Here is a 27037-nt window from a genome sequence, read left to right as displayed (position 1 = left end):
AAGAAGCTAATAAAAATTGAAGTAGACATTGGCTAGCATGCCAATTCTAAGACCACCTACTTGTTGGGACCTTTTATTTCATGAGCATATCGATATATCAAACTTTGCTATTAGATGCGTATTAGCACAACCCGGTGAGTATCACTTGTCGGATTCCTAGTAGTCAACCAGAAGTCATCACCTTATTATCCGAACGCTAATGGTCAAGCAGAGAGTACAAACAAGATTTTATGTACTATCTTGACAAAAACATTGGAAGCAAGTCAAACAGATTGGGAGCATAAGCTAATAGCAGCCTTATGGGCATACCAAACACATCGTATCAGGTGGTGTGGGATACACTCCTTTCCGTCTAGCTTATGGTGTTGAGGCAGTAATGCCAATGGAATACTTAGTTCCAAGCTTAAGAATTGCAGTGCAAGAATGTTTGACGAAAAATGTATTAGCTGAAAGGCTAATCGATTTAGAGAAGCTTGATGAAACAAGACTAATTGCATCACATGGACTTATGGTTCAACAATAACTTAAAACAAAAAGCACTGTAAATGGGGGCCCCACCCTTTCGAGTGTTCGAGATCACACGTCAGGGGTCGATTAGAATTGAGACAATTAAGGGCGTACAAATGGAGGGTTACGTCAATGGGAGCAAACTCAAAAATATTTTGGACCACTGATCTAGGAGATTCTCTTGCAAGAACATCTTTTAAAACAACGGAGGGACCTCGCAAAGGAAAAAATCCAGCATGCTCAAGAAAAGGCTAAGGCAAGGGAAGCCAAAGCCAAACAGATACTCTAGAAGAGAATGTTGCACGTGAACCCATATGGCTTCACTAACTCTCCTAGATGAAGATGAATTAAACATTGAGCCAGCGTGACTCAAGTTGGAACTCTCTATGCCTAAATGTCATGCAACGAGCATTTATTTGATAGATACGAGATTAAGTCATAACTTGATCTCATATGAGACATGGTTAGCCTTAGATAAACCGCACCTTGAAACCTTCCATACAATATGGGGGACGTTTGCTTACAAAGTCATGCCTTTCGGTCTCACCAATGCCCCAGCAACATTCCAATAATTAATGTGCACAGCCTTCAAAGACTACTTGCAGAAGTCGTTGGAGGTATTCGTTGATAATTTGTGTGCACACTCTCGATTAGATAGACCATCTGGCTTGCCTACGGAAGGTGTTTGAGCGATGTAGATTGTATCATATATCCCTCAAGCCTTTAAAGTGCCAATTTTGGGTCAAACACGGTGTGATATTGGGACACACTGTCTCTAAGAATAGTATATCCACTCAGGTTGATCTTGGAGCTGCCACCGCCTCCTAATTACAAAGGTGTGCAAAGATTTATGGGCCACATTGGGGGTATTACCGCCGCTTCATAATCTTCTATGTTGAAATCGCCATGCCAATATATAAGCTGCTCATTGTCTTTGAATGGACCGAGGAATGCCAAGAAGCTAATAATAGATTGAAATAGGCATCGGCTAGCACGCCAATTCTAAGACCACCTACTTGTTGGAACCTTATATTTCATGAGCATATCGATATATCAAACTTTGCTATTAGATGCGTTTTGGCACAACCCGGTGAGTATCACCTGTTGGATTCCTAGTAGTCAACCAGAAGTCATCACCTTATTATCCAAACGCTAATGGTCAAGCAGAGAGTACAAACAAGATTTTATGTACTATCTTGACAAAAACATGGAAGCAAGTCAAACAGATTGGGAACATAAGCTAATAGCAGCCTTATGGGCATACCAAACACATCGTATAAGGTGGCGATGGGATACACTCCTTTCCGTCTAGCTTATGGTGTTGAGGCAGTAATGCCTATGGAATACTTAGTTCCAAGCTTAAGAATTACAGTGCAAGAATGTTTGACGGAAAATGCATTAGCTGAAAGGCTAATCGATTTAGAGAAGCTTGATGAAACAAGACTAATTGCATCCCATGGACTTATGGTTCAACAATAACTTAAAACAAAAAGCACTGTAAATGGGGGCCCCACCCTTTCGAGTGTTCGAGATCACACGTCAGCGGTCGATTAGAATTGAGACAATTAAGGGCGTACAAATGGAGGGTTACGTCAATGGGAGCAAACTTAAAAATATTTTGGACCACTGATCCAAGAGATTCTCTTGCAAGAACATCTTTTAAAACAACAGAGGGACCTTGCAAAAGAAAAAATCCAGCATGCTCAAGAAGAGGCTGCCTTGGCAAGGGAAGCCAAAGCCAAACAGATACTCTAGAAGAGAATGTTGCACGTGAGCCCATATGGCTTCACTAACTCTCCTAGATGAAGATGAATTAAACATTGAGCCAGCGTGACTCAGGTTGGAACTCTCTATGGCTAAATGTCATGCAACGAGCATTTATTTGATAGATACGAGATTAACTCATAACTTGATCTCATATGAGACATGGGTAGCCTTAGATAAACCGCACCTTGAAACCACCAATGCACACGTACGCAGTGTGCACTTGAGAACCACAAAAGCTGAGAGATTTTTAAGTGTTAATATTTTCATCAAAAATAATTCCTTGGTTGGAAAGGTGTTTGTCATGCGCCTGCAGGTTCTATGAAGGAGGAAATGATCCTAGGACAATCTAGGATTTGTGCCAACAACAATTGTAATATCCAATGGGAGAATACGACATCATTGCTAAACGAGGGAAACAATATCATTTCCATGCCCTTATGGAGCCCGATAAACACAAGGAAGCAAGCCATGATTGAGGATATAGAAACACCAAGCACGGTGACATCAGCTCATGAAGCAGAAAAGGTATCAAGTCTACAATCCCTACGCAAAAAGCAACCCAAGTCACAGGGTACACAACAGTGGGTTCCTAAGGGTCAACTTGGAAACCCCCTCTACAAGGATGAGAAGGGCGTCAATAAGGAATCAACAAGAAAGGTTCAAAATGGAGACAAGGGACATAAATGGTCTTCACAGGTAAGTTGGCGGTACTCCAAACAAAAGAACACTCCAGAAAGAATTTTTAAGCAATGGGTTCGAAAGGGCTTTATAATGGCACAAGGTTATTACCAAGGCAATACAACAGTATGGATGCCCAAACTCCACCTAGTAGCCACCGTTGTTGCGAACACCTCCAAATACAAAGAAAAGGGCAGTAAGGGCATTCAGAACCAACTCCCAACTAAAACCAATACAACTGATGTGGAAGAAGAAGCCAACCCAAAAAGATGGGTTAAATATAACAAAACCAATACCTGTAACCACCTCGATCAACGAGCTGGACAAGGACAACATTGAAAGGAGGAAAAAGAAGGTGCAACAAATAGACATTGATACAAGCCCCAATCCATAGGACTTAATAGAAACACTGTTCAGTTGGGTGGAGGGAAGAATCAAGCACTCTCACACGGAGTTAAAACATGCCTTCAACAAAACCTACCTAGAAGTGGCAAATAAAAAGATGAAGGTATCAGATATAATCATTGATTGCCATTGTCGAACAAAGTCCTTGATTGTCAAACATTGTCATTTGTTCAAATTACAAAAAAATTAATCATTGATTGCCTCATCCTTGCACAAACCCTGCTCTGCAGTTCACTAAAATCATGTATTCATTAAATTTATCACAAGATACTGCCTTGCTTCTGGAGAGGAGTTAGAGACCACAATATAAATGATTATCTGGTATAAGTCGACCGGCTACTTTGGATGCATGTTGTAAATTGGCAATTCAATATGAAGACAATATGCCAAAATTGCCACAACCAGATGTCAGAATATCTTCGGTAGCAATGACTTCGGGTGTTTTGAGTCACCAAGAGATTGGAACTCGGAACAAGAAAGTCGGAAAGATGACTGTGGATGAACTTAGTAATGCAATACTGGAAAAATTGAAGATAAAGGATGGGAAAGAAACATCTCGACATGGGGCATACCCATCTTTACCCCCGTAGAGAATTGGTGTGGTGCTCTATGTGCAGATTGAATCACACTACCACTGAATGTCCATAGTTAAGAGCAATGCCACTACTTTATTGTGCACACCGTGTTAGGAAATCATGACACCTCTATGTGCAGATATCCAAGGTTCCAAAGAGTAGCAAAGCTGTCGGCACACCTAGAGCTCCATTGGCCTTACCAGCACCACCTGTGCAAATCACTGTAGCTGCAGGACAACCAAACTCTTCCTATTTACGTAGCGGGATGTTTCGGGTACATGACACTTCACCTGTTCTACCACCACAAGCTAAAATCAACCAAATATTGATTGAACAACCATCAAAAGATATGGATATGGTGCATGAAGTAGAACTTAGTGGAGAGTGCTATGATGAGAAAGCTGCAGAGATTGCACAAGATTCTATGCCCTAAAGGAGTCGGTGAATACCAAAATGCTAAAGAGGAGATAAGGAAGCTTGAAGAAGCCAGGGAGTAGATAAGTGTCAAGGGCTTCACCTAGCCAACCGGGTCAGGGATACAATGTATCCAAGAAACAATCTAAGAAGGGAAAGGGAATTGGATGTACCTACTCCAATTCCAGGAGAGACGAAAGAGGCATATCAAGGAAACACAATGTCAAGAATGTTTGAGTAAGATGCGTAGGATGAGTCCATCCATTCATTCCCTAGGGATGGATACAAGACACACACATGGAAGGAACCCTCAATCGCTAGAGAACCCGGAGACATAGGCAGCCTCGCTGGCCGTACTGTCTACCTCTGTGTAAATTCCATTGGAACAACTGCTATGCAGTTCACCAACATTATGGGTAGAAATAAAGGAAGAATGGGTAGAAGGTGACTAAGGCCAGCCAACACTACAGAGGATGTTCTACCACCTCTTGCAAAAAGAATCTTAAAACACACACAAGGGAAAGAACAACCAGAGTCGTCAAGATACCGGTTAATCGATTGGGGTGTTATTACAAAGTGAAGACACTAATGCTACAATCCCAATTCATCATAAGATAACAGGTAGCAGGCAGCGGCTATCCTAGATGTGGGCGGGGATTAGCATCATCACAAAATTATGTTGAAAAAAACCCGATCTAAAAAGAGATCTTATCGTCGTTAAAATGGTAGACAGAACATCTTCAAAGCCATGGGGCTTTTAGAGAACGTGAGACTCTTTACGTTTTGTTACCATCAATATTTATAGTAATGGACTTTCTCCGCCAGTTAGACTCATATGACGTAATATTGGGAAGACTCTTCATGAGGGAATCTAAATTGGTGCACGATTGGGCATTAGATCATCTGTATGTGCGTAGGGATTCACAAATTCTAAAGATAGATTTGAGAACGTGGAGAGCACAACCCATGGAAGGGTAATTGTTCGGTAATGATTCGGTCACAGCCAACCGGACCACATCCGTACAAATATGCTAGCGGACTGTTGAAAATTTCAAGGAGGAAGAGGGAACAAAAATGTATGCATCACTTCCTCCAAATTTCACTGAAAATTGGATGCATGTGCTAGCTACCATAGATGTGATGCGACCCCGAGGAACCCAATATGTGGAATTTGGAACTGTTCCCACTATCTCTGTCTATATGGTCAATTGGCAAATCGTTGATGAGGAATCAGAAGAGGAGGTCTCTAGCATAGAAGGGAATGGATCAGAGGGCTGTACGAGTTCTGAGCGCCTTAGAAGATGGCAAAAGCAGAAACAATATATTGCTGGACGAAATGCCCTACTACAAAGAAAACCCACGGATTCCTAGTGGCTAACATACCTCGAAGCCACTAAGGTACACGATGAGTTTTCTAAGGATTGGGGTGAGGAATTGAGTAAGATATCACTTGAAGGGAAACATAAGGAGGAAGTCATTCTTCAAGAACCAATAACGCCTAAGCTTACAAAAGCTGGGCACCGAAAACAAAACAAAATTTTCGTAGAAGCTGAGCGGAGGGCATGAAAGTTATGGCTAAGACAGAAAGTGAAAATGAGGATAAACTAGAGTTGCAAGGAGTTTAAGGATTGTTTTGCCTGGAACTACAAAGAGATGAAGGGTGTACCACCTGAGGTGGTGCAACATATGATCCCAATCATGGAAGGATTAAGGCCATCCAAGCAAAAACCATACCAGATGAATCCAAAATATGCAACAATTGTAAAAGAGGAAATTAATAAACTCGTTCATTGCTGTGGTTTTAATCTATGAGATAGAACCTACAGTTGGTTGTCACCAATCGTAATGGTGCCAAAGAAGAATGGAAAACTTAGGGTATATGTTGATCGTAAAAAGGTCAACGTAGCTACTAGGAAGGACCATTATCCGTTGCCCTATACGGAACATGTTTTGGAGAGAGTAGGTGGTGAATAAGCTTACAGCTTCTTGGATAGATTTTCAAGCTACAATCAGGTGTCTAGAGCACCAGAAGACTAGCATAAGACAACCTTCCATACAATATGGGGGATTTTTGCTTACAAAGTCATGCCTTTCGGTCTCACCAATGCCCCAGCAACATTCCAACAATTAATGTGCACGGCCTTCAAAGACTACTTGCAAAAGTCGTCGGAGGTATTCGTTGATGATTTGTGTGCACACTCTCGATTAGATAGACCATCTGGCTTGCCTAAGGAAGGTGTTTGAGCGATGTAGATTGTATCATATATCCCTGCCTTTAAAGTGCCAATTTTGGGTCAAACACGGTGTGATATTGGGACACACTGTCTCTAAGAATGGTATATCCACTCAGGTTGATCTTGGAGCTGCCACCGCCCCCTAATTACAAAGGTGTGCAAAGATTTATGGGCCACGTTGGGGGTATTACCGCCGCTTCATAATCTTCTATGTTGAAATTGCCAGGCCATTATATAAGCTGCTCATTGTCTTTGAATGGACTGAGGATTGCCAAGAAGCTAATAAAAAATTGAAGTAGACATTGGCTAGCACGCCAATTCTAAGACCACCTACTTGTTGGGACCTTATATTTCATGAGCATATCGATATATCAAACTTTGCTATTAGATGCGTATTAGCACAACCCGGTGAGTATCACTTGTCGGATTCCTAGTAGTCAACCAGAAGTCATCACCTTATTATCCGAACGCTAATGGTCAAGCAGAGAGTACAAACAAGATTTTATGTACTATCTTGACAAAAACATTGGAAGCAAGTCAAACAGATTGGGAGCATAAGCTAATAGCAGCCTTATGGGCATACCAAACACATCGTATCAGGTGGTGTGGGATACACTCCTTTCCGTCTAGCTTATGGTGTTGAGGCAGTAATGCCTATGGAATACTTAGTTCCAAGCTTAAGAATTGCAGTGCAAGAATGTTTGACGAAAAATGTATTAGCTGAAAGGCTAATCGATTTAGAGAAGCTTGATGAAACAAGACTAATTGCATCACATGGACTTATGGTTCAACAATAACTTAAAACAAAAAGCACTGTAAATGGGGGCCCCACCCTTTCGAGTGTTCGAGATCACACGTCAGGGGTCGGTTAGAATTGAGACAATTAAGGGGGTACAAATGGAGGGTTACGTCAATGGGAGCAAACTCAAAAATATTTTGGACCACTGATCCAAGAGATTCTCTTGCAAGAACATCTTTTAAAACAACGGAGGGACCTCGCAAAGGAAAAAATCCAGCATGCTCAAGAAAAGGCTAAGGCAAGGGAAGCCAAAGCCAAACAGATACTCTAGAAGAGAATGTTGCACGTGAACCCATATGGCTTCACTAACTCTCCTAGATGAAGATGAATTAAACATTGAGCCAGCGTGACTCAGGTTGGAACTCTCTATGCCTAAATGTCATGCAACGAGCATTTATTTGATAGATACGAGATTAAGTCATAACTTGATCTCATATGAGACATGGGTAGCCTTAGATAAACCGCACCTTGAAACCACCAATGCACACGTACGCAGTGTGCACTTGACAACCACAAAAGCTGAGAGATTTTTAAGTGTTAATGTTTTCATCAAAAATAATTCCTTGGTTGGAAAGGTGTTTGTCATGCGCCTGCAGGTTCTATGGAGGAGGAAATGATCCTAGGACAATCTAGGATTTGTGCCAACAACAATTGTAATATCCAATGGGAGAATACGACATCATTGCTAAACGAGGGAAACAATATCATTTCCATGCCCTTATGGAGCCCGATAAACACAAGGAAGCAAGCCATGATTGAGGATATAGAAACACCAAGCACGGTGACATCAGCTCATGAAGCAGAAAAGGTATCAAGTCTACACCTACCTAGAAGTGGCAAATAAAAAGATGAAGGTATCAGATATAATCATTGATGTGCCATTGTCGAACAAAGTCCTTGATTGTCAAACATTGTCATTTGTTCAAATTATAAAAAAATTAATCATTGATTGCCTCATCCTTGCACAAACCCTGCTCTCTGCAGTTCACTAAAATCATGCATTCATCAAATTTATCACAAGATATTGCCTTGCTTCTGGAGAGGAGTTAGAGAGCACAATATAAATGATTATCTGGTATAAGTCCGACCGGCTACTTTGGATGCATGTTGTAAACTGGCAATTCAATATGAAGACAATATGCCGAAATTGCCACAACCAGAAGATGTCAAAACTCGGAACAAGAAAGTCGGAAAGATGACTGTGGATGAACTCAGTAATGCAATACTGGAAAAATTGAAGATAAAGGATGGAAGAGAAACCTCGGCATGGGGCATCCCCATCTTTACCCCCGTAGAGAATTGGTGTGGTGCTCTATGTGCAGATTGAATCACACTACACTACCACTGAATGCCCATAGTTAAGAGAGCAATGCCACTACTTTATTGTGCACACCGTGTTAGGGAATCATGACACCTCTATGTGCAGATATCCAAGGTTCCAAAGAGTAGCAAAGCTGTCGGCACACCTAGAGCTCCATTGGCCTTACCAGCACCACCTGTGCAAATCACTATAGCTGCAGGACAACCAAACTCTTCCTATTTACCTAGGGGGATGTTTCGAGTACATGACACTTCATCTGTACCACCACCTGTTCTACCACCATAAGCTAAAATCAACCAAATATTGATTGAACAGCCATCAAAAGATATGGATATGGTGCATGAAGTAGAACTTAGTGGAGAGTGCTATGATAAGGAAGCTGCAGAGATTGCACCAGATTCTATGCCCTAAAGGAGTCGGTGAATACCAAAATGCTGAAGAGGGCTTGAAGAATCTAGGGCCCTAGTAGAAGAGTTTCAACGGCTTCACGAAGCCAAGTTAAGGACTAACCGGGTCAGGGATACAATGTATCCAAGAAACAATCTAACAAGGGAAAGGGAATTGGATGTACCTACTCCAATTCCAGAAGAGACGAAAGAGGCATATCAAGGAAACACAATGTCAAGAATGTTTGAGTAAGATGCGTAGGAAGAGTCCATCCATTCATTCCCTAGGGATGGATACAAGAAACACACACATGGAAGGAACCCTCAATCGCTAGAGAACCCGGAGACATAGGTAGCCTCGCTGGCCATACTGTCTACCTCTGTGTAAATTCCATTGGAACAACTGCTATGCAGTTCACCAACATTATGGGTAGAAATAAAGGAAGAATGGGTAGAAGGTGACTAAGGCCAGCCAACACTACAGAGGATGTTCTGCCACCTCTTGCAAAAAGAATCTTAAAACACACACAAGGGAAAGAACAACCAGAGTCGTCAAGATACCGGTTAATCGATTGGGGTGTTATTACGAAGTGAAGACACTAATGCTACAATCCCAATTCATCATAAGATAACAGGTAGCAAGCAGCGGCTATCCTGGATGTGGGGCGGGGATTAGCATCATCACAAAATTATGTTGGAAAAAACCCGATCTAAAAAGAGAAGATCTTATCGTTAAAATGGCAGACAGAACATCTTCAAAGCCATGGGGCTTTTAGAGAACGTGAGACTCTTTACGTTTTGTTACCATCATATATTTATAGTAATGGACTTTCTCCATCAATTAGACTCATATGACGTAATATTGGGAAGACTCTTCATGAGGGAATCTAAATTGGTGCACGATTGGGCATTAGATCATCGGTATGTGCGTAGGGATTCACAAATTCTAAAGATAGATTTGAGAACGTGGAGAGCACACCCCATGGAAGGGTAAGTAATGATTCGGTTACAGCCGACCGGACCACATCCGTACAAATATGCCAGCCGACTGTTGAAAATTTCAAAGAGGAAGAGGAAACGAAAATGCATGCATCACTTCCTTCTCCAAATTTCACTGAAAATTGCATGTGCTAGCTACCTACCATAGATGTGATGCAACCCCGAGGAACCCAATATGTTGAATCTACCTCTGTCTATATGGTCAATTGGCAAATCGTTGATGAGGAATCAGAAGAGGAGGTCTCTAGCGTAGAAGGGAATGGATCAGAGGGCCGTACGAGTTCCGAGCGCCTTAGAAGATGGCAAAAGCAGAAACAATATATTACTGGACGAAATCCCCTACTACAAAGAAAACCCACCGATTCCTAGGGTGGCTAACATACCTCGAAGCCACTAAGGTACACGACGAGATTTCTAAGGATTGGGGTGAGGAATTGAGTAAGATATCACTTGAAGGAAAACATAAGGAGGAAGTCATTCTTCAAGAACCAATAACGCCTAAGCTTACAAAAGCTGGGCACCGAAAACAAAACAAAATTTTCATAGAAGCTGAGCGGAGGGCATGAAAGTTATGGCTAAGACAGAAAGTGAAAATGAGGATAAACTAGAGTTGCAAGGAGTTTAAGGATTGTTTTGCCTGGAACTACAAAGAGATGAAGGGTGTACCACCTGAGGTGGTGCAACATATGATCCCAATCATGGAAGGATTAAGGCCATCCAAGCAAAAAATATACCAGATGAATCCAAAATATGCAACAATTGTAAAAGAGGAAATCAATAAACTCGTTCATTGCTGCGGATTTCATCTATGAGATAGAACCTACAGTTGGTTGTCACCAATCGTAATGGTGCCAAAGAAGAATGGAAAACTTAGGGCATATGTCGATCGTAAAAAGGTCAACGTAGCTACTAGGAAGGACCATTATCCGTTGCCCTATACGGAACATGTTTTGGAGAGAGTAGGTGGTGAATAAGCTTACAGCTTCTTAAATAGATTTTCAAGCTACAATCAGGTGTCTAGAGCACCAAAAGACTAGCATAAGACAACCTTTCATACAATATGGGGGACGTTTGCTTACAAAGTCATGCCTTTCGGTCTCACCAATGCCCCAGCAACATTCCCACAATTAATGTGCACAGCCTTCAAAGACTACTTGCAGAAGTCGTGGGAGGTATTCGTTGATAATTTGTGTGCACACTCTCGATTAGACAGACCATCTGGCTTGCCTAAGGAAGGTGTTTGAGCGATGTAGATTGTATCATATATCCCCCAAACCTTTAAAGTGTCAATTTTGGGTCAAACATGGTGTGATATTGGGACACACTGTCTCTAAAAATGGTATATCCACTCAGGTTGATCTTGAAGCTACCACCGGCCCCTAATTACAAAGGTGTGCAAAGATTTATGGGCCACGTTGGGGGTATTACCGCCGCTTCATAATCTTCTATGTTGAAATCGCCAGGCCATTATATAAGCTGCTCATTGTCTTTGAATGGACCGAGGAATGCTAAGAAGCTAATAATAGATTGAAGTAGGCATCGGCTAGCACGCCAATTCTAAGACCACCTACTTGTTGGGACCTTATATTTCATGAGCATATCGATATATCAAACTTTGCTATTAGATGCGTATTGGCACAACCCGGTGAGTATCACTTGTCGGATTCCTAGTAGTCAACTAGAAGTCATCACCTTATTATCCAAATGCTAATGCTCAAGCAGAGAGTACAAACAAGATTTAATATACTATCTTGACAAAAACATTGGAAACAAGTCAAAGAGATTGGGAGCATAAGCTAATAGCAGCCTTATGGGCATACCAAACACATCGTATAAGGTGGCGATGGGATACACTCCTTTCCGTCTAGCTTATGGTGTTGAGGCAGTAATGCCTATGGAATACTTAGTTCCAAGCTTAAGAATTACAGTGCAAGAATGTTTGACGGAAAATGTATTAGCTGAAAGGCTAATCGATTTAGAGAAGCTTGATGAAACAAGACTAATTGCATCACATGGACTTATGGTTCAACAATAACTTAAAACAAAAAGCACTGTAAATGGGGGCCCCACCCTTTCGAGTGTTCGAGATCACACGTCAGGGGTCGATTAGAATTGAGACAATTAAGGGCGTACAAATGGAGGGTTACGTCAATGGGAGCAAACTTAAAAATATTTTGGACCACTGATCCAAGAGATTCTCTTGCAAGAACATCTTTTAAAACAACAGAGGGACCTTGCAAAAGAAAAAATCCAGCATGCTCAAGAAGAGGCTGCCTTGGCAAGGGAAGCCAAAGCCAAACAGATACTCTAGAAGAGAATGTTGCACGTGAACCCATATGGCTTCACTAACTCTCCCAGATGAAGATGAATTAAACATTGAGCCAGCGTGACTCAGGTTGAAACTCTCTATAGCTAAATGTCATGCAACAAGCATTGCATTGATAGATACGGGATTAAGTCATAACTTGATCTCATATGAGACATGGGTAGCCTTAGATAAACCGCACCTTGAAACCACCAATGCACAAGTACGCAGTGTGCACTTGACAACCACAAAAGCTGAGAGATTTTTAAGTGTTAATGTTTCCATCAAAAATAATTCCTTGGTTGGAAAGGTGTTTGTCATGCGCCTGCAGGTTCTATGGAGGAGAAAATGATCCTAGGACGATCTAGGATTTGTGCCAACAACAATTGTAATATCCAATGGGAGAATAGGACATCATTGCTAAACGAGGGAAATAATGTCATTTCCATGCCCTTATGGAGCGCGATAAACACAGGGAAGCAAGCCATGATTGAGGATATAGAAACACCAAGCACAGTGACATCAGCTCATGAAGCAAAAAAGGTATCAAGTCTACACACCTACCTAGAAGTGGCAAATAAAAAGATAAAGGTATCAGATATAATCATTGATTGCCATTGTCGAACAAAGTCCTTGATTGTCAAACATTGTCATTTGTTCAAATTACAAAAAAATTAATCACTGATTGCCTCATCCTTGCACAAACCCTGCTCTCTGCAGTTCACTAAAATCATGCATTCATCAAATTTATCACAAGATATTGCCTTGCTTCTGGAGAGGAGTTAGAGACCACAATATAAATGATTATCTGGTACAAGTCCGACAGGCTACTTTGGATGCATGTTGTAAACTGGCAATTCAATATGAAGACAATATGCCAAAATTGCCACAACCAAAAGATGTCAGAATATCTTCGGTAGCAATGACTTCGGGTGTTTTGAGTCACCAAGAGATTGGAACTCGAAACAAGAAAGTTGGAAAGATGACTGTGGATGAACTCAGTAATGCAATACTGGAAAAATTGAAGATAAAGGATGGAAGAGAAACATCTAGGCATGGGGCATACCCATCTTTACCCCCGTAGAGAATTGGTGTGGTGCTCTATTTGCAGATTGAATCACACTACCACCGAATGCCCATAGTTAAGAGCAATGCCACTACTTTATTGTGCACACCGTGTTAGGTAATCATGACACCCCTATGTGCAGATATCCAAGGTTCCAAAGAGTAGCAAAGCTGTCGCCACACCTAGAGCTCCATTGGCCTTACCAGCACCACATGTGCAAATCACTGTAGCTGCAGGACAACCAAACTCTTCCTATTTACCTAGGGGGATGTTTCGGGTACATGACACCTCACCTATTTTACCACCACAAGCTAAAATCAACCAAATATTGATTGAACAGCCATCAAAAGATATGGATATGTTGCATGAAGTAGAACTTAGTGGAGAGTGCTATGATGAGGAAGTTGTAGAGATTGCACCAGATTCTATGCCCTAAAGGAGTCGGTGAATACCAAAATGCTGAAGAGGAGATAAGGAAGCTTGAAGAAGCCAGGGCCCTAGTAGAAGAGTGTCAACGGCTTCACCAAGCCAAGTTAAGGACTAACTGGGTCAGGGATACAATGTATCCAAATGTATCCAAGAAACAATCTAACAAGGGAAAGGGAATTGGATGTACCTACTCCAATTCCAGAAGAGACGAAAGAGGCATATCAAGGAAACACAATGTCAAGAATGTTTGAGTAAGATGCGTAAGGATGAGTCCATCCATTCATTCCCTAGGGATGGATACAAGACACACACATGGAAGGAACCCTCGATCGCTAGAGAACCCGGAGACATGGAAAGGGAATTGGATGTACCTACTCCAATTCCAGAAGAGACGAAAGAGGCATATCAAGGAAACACAATGTCAAGAATGTTTGAGTAAGATGCATAGGATGAGTCCATCCATTAATTCCCTAGGGATGGATACAAGACACACACATGGAAGGAACCCTCAATCGCTAGAGAACCCGGAGACATAGGCAGCCTTGCTGGCCGTACTGTCTACCTCTGTGTAAATTCCATTGGAACAACTGCTATGCAGTTCACCAACATTATGGGTAGAAATAAAGGAAGAATGGGTAGAAGGTGGACTAAGGCCAGCCAACACTACAAAGGATGTTCTGCCACCTCTTGCAAAAAGAATCTTAAAACACACACAAGGGAAAGAACAACCAGAGTCGTATAGATACCGTTAATCGATTGGGGTGTATTACGAAGTGAAGACACTAATGCTACAATCCCAATTCATCATAAGATAACAGGTAGCAGGCAGCGGCTATCCTGGCGGGGAATAGCATCATCACAAAATTATGTTGGAAAAAACCCGATCTAAAAAGAGAAGATCTTATCGTTAAAACGGCAGAGAGAACATCTTCAAAGCCATGGGGCTTTTAGAGAATGTGAGACTCTTTACGTTTTGTTACCATCATATATTTATAGTAATGGACTTTCTCCGCTAGTTAGACTCATATGACGTAATATTGGGAAGACTCTTCATGAGGGAATCTAAATTGGTGCACGATTGGGCATTAGATCATTTGTATGTGCGTAGGGATTCACAAATTCTAAAGATAGATTTGAGAAAATGGAGAGCACACGACCCCATGGAAGGGTAATTGTTCGGTAATGATTCGGTCACAGCCGACCGGACCACATCCGTACAAATATGCCAGCCGACTGTTGAAAATTTCAAAGAGGAAGAGAAAACGAAAATGCATGCATCACTTCCTCCTCCAAATTTCACTAAAAATTGGATGCATGTGCTAGCTACCATAGATGTGATGCAACCCCGAGCAACATAATATGTGGAATTTGGAACTGTTCCCACTACCTTTGTCTATATGGTCAATTGGCAAATCGTTGATGAGGAATCAGAAGAGGAGGTCTCTACCATAGAAGGGAATGGATCAGAGGGCCGTACGAGTTCCGAGCGCCTTAGAAGATGGCAAAAGCAGAAACAATATATTGCTGGATGAAATGCCCTACTACAAAGAAAACCCACGGATTCCCAGTGGCAAACATACCTCGAAGCCACTAAGGTACACGACGAGTTTTCTAAGGATTGGGGTGAGGAATTGACTAAGATATCACTTGAAGGGAAACATAAGGAGGAAGTCATTCTTCAAGAACCAATAACACGTAAGCTTACAAAAGATGGGCACCAAAAACAAAACAAAATTTTCGTAGAAGCTGAGCGGAGGGCATGAAAGTTATGGCTAAAACAAAAAGTAAAAATGAGGATAAACTAGAGTTGCAAGGAGTTTAAGGATTGTTTTGCCTGGAACTACAAAGAGATGAAGGGTGTACCACCTGAGGTGGTGCAACATACGATCCCAATCATGGAAGGATTAAGGCCATCCAAGCAAAAACCATACCAGATGAATCCAGAATATGCAACAATTGTAAAAGAGGAAATCAATAAACTCATTCATTGCTGCGGATTTCATCTATGAGATAGAACCTAAAGTTGGTTGTCACCAATCGTAATGGTGCCAAAGAAGAATGAAAAACTTAGGGTATATGTCGATCGTAAAAAGGTCAACGTAGCTACTAGGAAGGACCATTATCCGTCGCCCTATACGGAACATGTTTTGGAGAGAGTAGGTGGTGAATAAGCTTACAGCTTCTTGGATAGATTTTCAAGCTACAATCAGGTGTCTAGAGCACCAAAAGACTAGCATAAGACAACCTTCCATACAATATGGGGGACGTTTGCTTACAAAGTCATGCCTTTCGGTCTCACCAATGCCCCAGCAACATTCCAATAATTAATGTGCACAGCCTTCAAAGACTACTTGCAGAAGTCGTTGGAGGTATTCGTTGATAATTTGTGTGCACACTCTCGATTAGATAGACCATCTAGCTTGCCTAAGGAAGGTGTTTGAGCGATGTAGATTGTATCATATATCCCTCAAGCCTTTAAAGTGCCAATTTTGGGTCAAACACGGTGTGATATTGGGACACACTGTCTCTAAGAATAGTATATCCACTCAGGTTAATCTTGGAGCTGCCACCGCCTCCTAATTACAAAGGTGTGCAAAGATTTATGGGCCACATTGGGGGTATTACCGCCGCTTCATAATCTTCTATGTTGAAATCGCCAGGCCATTATATAAGCTGCTCATTGTCTTTGAATGGACCGAGGAATGCCAAGAAGCTAATAATAGATTGAAGTAGGCATCGGCTAGCACGCCAATTCTAAGACCACCTACTTGTTGGAACCTTATATTTCGTGAGCATATCGATATATCAAACTTTGCTATTAGATGCGTTTTGGCACAACCCGGTGAGTATCACCTGTTGGATTCCTAGTAGTCAACCAGAAGTCATCACCTTATTATCCAAACGCTAATGGTCAAGCAGAGAGTACAAACAAGATTTTATGTACTATCTTGACAAAAACATGGAAGCAAGTCAAACAGATTGGGAGCGTAAGCTAATAGCAGCCTTATGGGCATACCAAACACATCGTATAAGGTGGCGATGGGATACACTCCCTTCCGTCTAGCTTATGGTGTTGAGGCAGTAATGCCTATGGAATACTTAGTTCCAAGCTTAAGAATTACAGTGCAAGAATGTTTGACGAAAAATGTATTAGCTGAAAGGCTAATCGATTTAGAGAAGCTTGATGAAACAAGACTAATTGCATCGCATGGACTTATGGTTCAACAATAACTTAAAACAAAAAGCACTGTAAATGGGGGCCCCACCCTTTCGAGTGTTCGAGATCACACGTCAGGGGTCGGTTAGAATTGAGACAATTAAGGGCGTACAAATGGAGGGTTACGTCAATGGGAGCAAACTTAAAAATATTTTGGACCACTGATCCAAGAGATTCTCTTGCAAGAACATCTTTTAAAACAACGCAGGGACCTCGCAAAGGAAAAAATCCAGCATGCTCAAGAAGAGGCTAAGGCAAGGGAAGCCAAAGCCAAACAGATACTCTAGAAGAGAATGTTGCACGTGAACCCATATGGCTTCACTAACTCTCCTAGATGAAGATGAATTAAACATTGAGCCAGCGTGACTCAGGTTGGAACTCTCTATGGCTAAATGTCATGCAACGAGCATTTATTTGATAGATACGAGATTAAGTCATAACTTGATCTCATATGAGACATGGGTAGCCTTAGATAAACCGCACCTTGAAACCACCAATGCACACGTACGCAGTGTGCACTTGACAACCACAAAAGCTGAGAGATTTTTAAGTGTTAATGTTTTCATCAAAAATAATTCCTTGGTTGGAAAGGTGTTTGTCATGCGCCTGCAGGTTCTATGGAGGAGGAAATGATCCTAGGACAATCTAGGATTTGTGCCAACAACAATTGTAATATCCAATGGGAGAATACGACATCATTGCTAAACGAGGGAAACAATATCATTTCCATGCCCTTATGGAGCCCGATAAACACAAGGAAGCAAGCCATGATTGAGGATATAGAAACACCAAGCACGGTGACATCAGCTCATGAAGCAGAAAAGGTATCAAGTCTACAATCCCTACGTAAAAAGCAACCCAAGTCACAGGGTACACAACAGTGGGTTCCTAAGGGTCAACTTGGAAACCCCCTCTACAAGGATGAGAAGGGCGTCAATAAGGAATCAACAAGAAAGGTTCAAAATGGAGACAAGGGACATAAATGGTCTTCACAGGTAAGTTGGTGGTACTCCAAACAAAAGAACACTCCAGAAAGAATTTGTAAGCAATGGGTTCGAAAGGGCTTTATAATGGCACAAGGTTATTACCAAGGCAATACAACAGTATGGATGCCCAAACTCCACCTAGTAGCCACCGTTGCGAACACCTCCAAATACAAAGAAAAGGGCAGTAAGGGCATTCAGAACCAGCTCCCAACTAAAACCAATACAACTGATGTGGAAGAAGAAGCCAACCCAAAAAGATGGGTTAAATATAACAAAACCAATACCTGTAACCACCTCGATCAATGAGCTGGACAAGGACAACATTGAAAGGAGGAAAAAGAAGGTGCAACAAATAGACATTGATACAAGCCCCAATCCATAGGACTTAATAGAAACACTGTTCAGTTGGGTGGAGGGAAGAATCAAGCACTCTCACACGGAGTTAAAACATGCCTTCAACAATACCTACCTAGAAGTGGCAAATAAAAAGATGAAGGTATCAGATATAATCATTGATTGCCATTGTCGAACAAAGTTCTTGATTGTCAAACATTGTCATTTGTTCAAATTACAAAAAAATTAATCATTGATTGCCTCATCCTTGCACAAACCCTGCTCTGCAGTTCACTAAAATCATGTAATCATCAAATTTATCACAAGATATTGCCTTGCTTCTGGAGAGGAGTTAGAGACCACAGTATAAATGATTATCATGGTACAAGTCTGACCGGCTACTTTGGATGCATGTTGTAAACTGGCAATTCAATATGAAGACAATATGCCAAAATTGCCACAACCAGATGTCAGAATATCTTCGGTAGCAATGACTTCGGGTGTTTTGAGTCACCGAGAGATTGGAACTCGGAACAAGAAAGTCGGAAAGATGACTGTGGATGAACACAGTAATGCAATACTGGAAAAATTGAAGATAAAGGATGGAAGAGAAACATCTGGGCATGGGGCATACCCATCTTTACCCCCGTCGAGAATTGGTGTGGTGCTCTATGTGCAGATTGAATCACACTACCACTGAATGCCCATAGTTAAGAGCAATGCCACTACTTTATTGTGCACACCATGTTAGGAAATCATGACACCTCTATGTGCAGATATCCAAGGTTCCAAAGAGTAGCAAAGCTGTCGACACACCTAGAGCTCCATTGGCCTTACCAGCACCACCTGTGCAAATCACTGTAGCTGCAGGACAACCAAACTCTTCCTATTTACGTAGCGGGATGTTTCGGGTACATGACACTTCACCTGTTCTACCACCACAAGCTAAAATCAACCAAATATTGATTGAACAACCATCAAAAGATATGGATATGGTGCATGAAGTAGAACTTAGTGGAGAGTGCTATGATGAGAAAGCTGCAGAGATTGCACCAGATTCTATGCCCTAAAGGAGTCGGTGAATACCAAAATGCTAAAGAGGAGATAAGGAAGCTTGAAGAAGCCAGGGAGTAGAAGAGTGTCAAGGGCTTCACCAAGCCAACCGGGTCAGAGATACAATGTATCCAAGAAACAATCTAAGAAGGGAAAGGGAATTGGATGTACCTACTCCAATTCCAGGAGAGACGAAAGAGGCATATCAAGGAAACACAATGTCAAGAATGTTTGAGTAAGATGCGTAGGATGAGTCCATCCATTCATTCCCTAGGGATGGATACAAGACACACACATGGAAGGAACCCTCAATCGCTAGAGAACCCGGAGACATAGGCAGCCTCGCTGGCCGTACTGTCTACCTCTGTGTAAATTCCATTGGAACAACTGCTATGCAGTTCACCAACATTATGGGTAGAAATAAAGGAAGAATGGGTAGAAGGTGACTAAGGCCAGCCAACACTACAGAGGATGTTCTACCACCTCTTGCAAAAAGAATCTTAAAACACACACAAGGGAAAGAACAACCAGAGTCGTCAAGATACCGGTTAATCGATTGGGGTGTTATTACAAAGTGAAGACACTAATGCTACAATCCCAATTCATCATAAGATAACAGGTAGCAGGCAGCGGCTATCCTGGATGTGGGCGGGGATTAGCATCATCACAAAATTATGTTGAAAAAGCCCGATCTAAAAAGAGATCTTATCGTCGTTAAAATGGTAGACAGAACATCTTCAAAGCCATGGGGCTTTTAGAGAACGTGAGACTCTTTACGTTTTGTTACCATCATATATTTATAGTAATGGACTTTCTCCGCCAGTTAGACTCATATGACGTAATATTGGGAAGACTCTTCATGAGGGAATCTAAATTGGTGCACGATTGGGCATTAGATCATCTGTATGTACGTAGGGATTCACAAATTCTAAAGATAGATTTGAGAACGTGGAGAGCACAACCCATGGAAGGGTAATTGTTCGGTAATGATTCGGTCACAGCCAACCGGACCACATCCGTACAAATATGCTAGCGGACTGTTGAAAATTTCAAGGAGGAAGAGGGAACGAAAATGTATGCATCACTTCCTCCAAATTTCACTGAAAATTGGATGCATGTGCTAGCTACCATAGATGTGATGCGATCCCGAGAAACCCAATATGTGGAATTTGGAACTGTTCCCACTATCTCTGTCTATATGGTCAATTGGCAAATCGTTGATGAGGAATCAGAAGAGGAGGTCTCTAGCATAGAAGGGAATGGATCAGAGGGCTGTACGAGTTCCGAGCGCCTTAGAAGATGGCAAAAGCAGAAACAATATATTGCTGGACGAAATGCCCTACTACAAAGAAAACCCACCGATTCCTAGGGTGGCTAACATACCTCGAAGCCACTAAGGTACACGATGAGTTTTCTAAGGATTGGGGTGAGGAATTGAGTAAGATATCACTTGAAGGGAAACATAAGGAGGAAGTCATTCTTCAAGAACCAATAACGCCTAAGCTTACAAAAGCTGGGCACCGAAAACAAAACAAAATTTTCGTAGAAGCTGAGCGGAGGGCATGAAAGTTATGGCTAAGACAGAAAGTGAAAATGAGGATAAACTAGAGTTGCAAGGAGTTTAAGGATTGTTTTGCCTGGAACTACAAAGAGATGAAGGGTGTACCACCTGAGGTGGTGCAACATATGATCCCAATCATGGAAGGATTAAGGCCATCCAAGCAAAAACCATACCAGATGAATCCAAAATATGCAACAATTGTAAAAGAGGAAATTAATAAACTCGTTCATTGCTGTGGTTTTAATCTATGAGATAGAACCTACAGTTGGTTGTCACCAATCGTAATGGTGCCAAAGAAGAATGGAAAACTTAGGGTATATGTTGATCGTAAAAAGGTCAACGTAGCTACTAGGAAGGACCATTATCCGTTGCCCTATACGGAACATGTTTTGGAGAGAGTAGGTGGTGAATAAGCTTACAGCTTCTTGGATAGATTTTCAAGCTACAATCAGGTGTCTAGAGCACCAGAAGACTAGCATAAGACAACCTTCCATACAATATGGGGGATTTTTGCTTACAAAGTCATGCCTTTCGGTCTCACCAATGCCCCAGCAACATTCCAACAATTAATGTGCACGGCCTTCAAAGACTACTTGCAAAAGTCGTCGGAGGTATTCGTTGATGATTTGTGTGCACACTCTCGATTAGATAGACCATCTGGCTTGCCTAAGGAAGGTGTTTGAGCGATGTAGATTGTATCATATATCCCTGCCTTTAAAGTGCCAATTTTGGGTCAAACACGGTGTGATATTGGGACACACTGTCTCTAAGAATGGTATATCCACTCAGGTTGATCTTGGAGCTGCCATCGCCCCCTAATTACAAAGGTGTGCAAAGATTTATGGGCCACGTTGGGGGTATTACCGCCGCTTCATAATCTTCTGTGTTGAAATCGCCAGGCCATTATATAAGCTGCTCATTGTCTTTGAATGGACTGAGGATTGCCAAGAAGCTAATAAAAAATTGAAGTAGACATTGGCTAGCACGCCAATTCTAAGACCACCTACTTGTTGGGACCTTATATTTCATGAGCATATCGATATATCAAACTTTGCTATTAGATGCGTATTAGCACAACCCGGTGAGTATCACTTGTCGGATTCCTAGTAGTCAACCAGAAGTCATCACCTTATTATCCGAACGCTAATGGTCAAGCAGAGAGTACAAACAAGATTTTATGTACTATCTTGACAAAAACATTGGAAGCAAGTCAAACAGATTGGGAGCATAAGCTAATAGCAGCCTTATGGGCATACCAAACACATCGTATCAGGTGGTGTGGGATACACTCCTTTCCGTCTAGCTTATGGTGTTGAGGCAGTAATGCCTATGGAATACTTAGTTCCAAGCTTAAGAATTGCAGTGCAAGAATGTTTGACGAAAAATGTATTAGCTGAAAGGCTAATCGATTTAGAGAAGCTTGATGAAACAAGACTAATTGCATCGCATGGACTTATGGTTCAACAATAACTTAAAACAAAAAGCACTGTAAATGGGGGCCCCACCCTTTCGAGTGTTCGAGATCACACGTCAGGGGTGGGTTAGAATTGAGACAATTAAGGGCGTACAAATGGAGGGTTACGTCAATGGGAGCAAACTCAAAAATATTTTGGACCACTGATCCAAGAGATTCTCTTGCAAGAACATCTTTTAAATTAACGGAGGGACCTCGCAAAGGAAAAAATCCAGCATGCTCAAGAAAAGGCTAAGGCAAGGGAAGCCAAAGCCAAATAGATACTCTAGAAGTGAATGTTGCACGTGAACATGGCTTCACTAACTCTCCTAGATGAAGATGAATTAAACATTGAGCCAGCGTGACTCAGGTTGGAACTCTCTATGGCTAAATGTCATGCAACGAGCATTTATTTGATAGATACGAGATTAAGTCATAACTTGATCTCATATGAGACATGGGTAGCCTTAGATAAACCGCACCTTGAAACCACCAATGCACACGTACGCAGTGTGCACTTGACAACCACAAAAGCTGAGAGATTTTTAAGTGTTAATGTTTTCATCAAAAATAATTCCTTGGTTGGAAAGGTGTTTGTCATGCGCCTGCACGTTCTATGGAGGAGGAAATGATCCTAGGACAATCTAGGATTTGTGCCAACAACAATTGTAATATCCAATGGGAGAATACGACATCATTGCTAAACGAGGGAAACAATATCATTTCCATGCCCTTATGGAGCCCGATAAACACAAGGAAGCAAGCCATGATTGAGGATATAGAAACACCAAGCACGGTGACATCAGCTCATGAAGCAGAAAAGGTATCAAGTCTACACCTACCTAGAAGTGGCAAATAAGAAGATGAAGGTATCAGATATAATCATTGATTGCCATTGTCGAACAAAGTCCTTGATTGTCAAACATTGTCATTTGTTCAAATTATAAAAAAATTAATCATTGATTGCCTCATCCTTGCACAAACCCTGCTCTCTGCAGTTCACTAAAATCATGCATTCATCAAATTTATCACAAGATATTGACTTGCTTCTGGTGAGGAGTTAGAGAGCACAATATAAATGATTATCTGGTATAAGTCCGACCGGCTACTTTGGATGCATGTTGTAAACTGGCAATTCAATATGAAGACAATATGCCAAAATTGCCACAACCAGAAGATGTCAAAACTCGGAACAAGAAAGTCGAAAAGATGACTGTGGATGAACTCAATAATGCAATACTGGAAAAATTGAAGATAAAGGATGGAAGAGAAACATCTCGGCATGGGGCATACCCATCTTTACCCCCGTAGAGAATTGGTGTGGTGCTCTATGTGCAGATTGAATCACACTACACTACCACTGAATGCCCATAGTTAAGAGAGCAATGCCACTACTTTATTGTGCACACCGTGTTAGGGAATGATGACACCTCTATGTGCAGATATCCAAGGTTCCAAAGAGTAGCAAAGCTGTCGGCACACCTAGAGCTCCATTGGCCTCACCAGGACAACCAAACTCTTCCTATTTCAAAGTCATGCCTTTCGGTCTCACCAATGCCCCAGCAAGATTCCCACAATTAATGTGCACAGCCTTCAAAGACTACTTGCAGAAGTCGTGGGAGGTATTCGTTGATGATTTGTGTGCACACTCTCGATTAGACAGACCATCTGGCTTGCCTAAGGAAGGTGTTTGAGCGATGTAGATTGTATCATATATCCCCCAAACCTTTAAAGTGTCAATTTTGGGTCAAACATGGTGTGATATTGGGACACACTGTCTCTAAAAATGGTATATCCACTCAGGTTGATCTTGAAGCTACCACCGCCCCCTAATTACAAAGGTGTGCAAAGATTTATGGGCCACGTTGGGGGTATTACCGCCGCTTCATAAACTTCTATGTTGAAATCGCCAGGCCATTATATAAGCTGCTCATTGTCTTTGAATGGACCGAGGAATGCTAAGAAGCTAATAATAGATTGAAGTAGGCATCGGCTAGCACGCCAATTCTAAGACCACCTACTTGTTGGGACCTTATATTTCATGAGCATATCGATATATCAAACTTTGCTATTAGATGCGTATTGGCACAACCCGGTGAGTATCACTTGTCGGATTCCTAGTAGTCAACCAGAAGTCATCACCTTATTATTCAAATGCTAATGCTCAAGCAGAGAGTACAAACAAGATTTAATATACTATCTTGACAAAAACATTGGAAACAAGTCAAAGAGATTGGGAGCATAAGCTAATAGCAGCCTTATGGGCATACCAAACACATCGTATAAGGTGGCGATGGGATACACTCCTTTCCGTCTAGCTTATGGTGTTGAGGCAGTAATGCCTATGGAATACTTAGTTCCAAGCTTAAGAATTACAGTGCAAGAATGTTTGACGGAAAATGTATTAGCTGAAAGGCTAATCGATTTAGAGAAGCTTGATGAAACAAGACTAATTGCATCACATGGACTTATGGTTCAACAATAACTTAAAACAAAAAGCACTGTAAATGGGGGCCCCACCCTTTCGAGTGTTCGAGATCACACGTCAGGGGTCGATTAGAATTGAGACAATTAAGGGCGTACAAATGGAGGGTTACGTCAATGGGAGCAAACTTAAAAATATTTTGGACCACTGATCCAAGAGATTCTCTTGCAAGAACATCTTTAAAACAACAGAGGGACCTTGCAAAAGAAGAAATCCAGCATGCTCAAGAAGAGGCTGCCTTGGCAAGGGAAGCCAAAGCCAAACAGATACTCTAGAAGAGAATGTTGCACGTGAACCCATATGGCTTCACTAACTCTCCTAGATGAAGATGAATTAAACATTGAGCCAGCGTGACTCAGGTTGAAACTCTCTATAGCTAAATGTCATGCAACAAGCATTGCATTGATAGATACGGGATTAAGTCATAACTTGATCTCATATGAGACATGGGTAGCCTTAGATAAACCGCACCTTGAAACCACCAATGCACAAGTACGCAGTGTGCACTTGACAACCACAAAAGCTGAGAGATTTTTAAGTGTTAATGTTTCCATCAAAAATAATTCCTTGGTTGGAAAGGTGTTTGTCATGCGCCTGCAGGTTCTATGGAGGAGGAAATGATCCTAGGACGATCTAGGATTTGTGCCAACAACAATTGTAATATCCAATGGGAGAATAGGACATCATTGCTAAACGAGGGAAACAATGTCATTTCCATGCCCTTATGGAGCGCGATAAACACAGAGAAGTAAGCCATGATTGAGGATATAAAAAAAAACCAAGCACAGTGACATCAGCTCATGAAGCAAAAAAGGTATCAAGTCTACACACCTACCTAGAAGTGGCAAATAAAAAGATAAAGGTATCAGATATAATCATTGATTGCCATTGTCGAACAAAGTCCTTGATTGTCAAACATTGTCATTTGTTCAAATTACAAAAAAATTAATCACTGATTACCTCATCCTTGCACAAACCCTGCTCTCTGCAGTTCACTAAAATCATGCATTCATCAAATTTATCACAAGATATTGCCTTGCTTCTGGAGAGGAGTTAGAGACCACAATATAAATGATTATCTGGTACAAGTCCGACGGGCTACTTTGGATGCATGTTGTAAACTGGCAATTCAATATGAAGACAATATGCCAAAATTGCCACAACCAGAAGATGTCAAAATATCTTAGGTAGCAATGACTTCGGGTGTTTTGAGTCACCAAGAGATTGGAACTCGGAACAAGAAAGTTGGAAAGATGACTGTGGATGAACTCAGTAATGCAATACTGGAAAAATTGAAGATAAAGGATGGAAGAGAAACATCTAGGCATGGGGCATACCCATCTTTACCCCCGTAGAGAATTGGTGTGGTGCTCTATTTGCAGATTAAATCACACTACCACCGAATGCCCATAGTTAAGAGCAATGCCACTACTTTATTGTGCACACCGTGTTAGGTAATCATGACACCTCTATGTGCAGATATCCAAGGTTCCAAAGCGTAGCAAAGCTGTCGCCACACCTAGAGCTCCATTGGCCTTACCAGCACCACATGTGCAAATCACTGTAGCTGCAGGACAACCAAACTCTTCCTATTTACCTAGGGGGATGTTTAAAACAACATGACACCTCACCTGTTTTACCACCACAAGCTAAAATCAACCAAATTTTGATTGAACAGCCATCAAAAGATATGGATATGGTGCATGAAGTAGAACTTAGTGGAGAGTGCTATGATGAGGAAGCTGTAGAGATTGCACCAGATTCTATGCCCTAAAGGAGTCGGTGAATACCAAAATGCTGAAGAGGAGATAAGGAAGCTTGAAGAAGCCAGGGCCCTAGTAGAAGAGTGTCAACGGCTTCACCAAGCCAAGTTAAGGACTAACTGGGTCAGGGATACAATGTATCCAAATGTATCCAAGAAACAATCTAACAAGGGAAAGGGAATTGGATGTACCTACTCCAATTCCAGAAGAGACGAAAGAGGCATATCAAGGAAACACAATGTCAAGAATGTTTGAGTAAGATGCGTAAGGATGAGTCCATCCATTCATTCCCTAGGGATGG

Source organism: Cibotium barometz, chromosome 39, assembly GCF_041138505.1.
Source record: "Cibotium barometz isolate CiBa-2024 chromosome 39, ASM4113850v1, whole genome shotgun sequence".
Classification (NCBI taxonomy): domain Eukaryota; kingdom Viridiplantae; phylum Streptophyta; class Polypodiopsida; order Cyatheales; family Cibotiaceae; genus Cibotium; species Cibotium barometz.
This window is presented reverse-complemented; position numbering follows the sequence as displayed.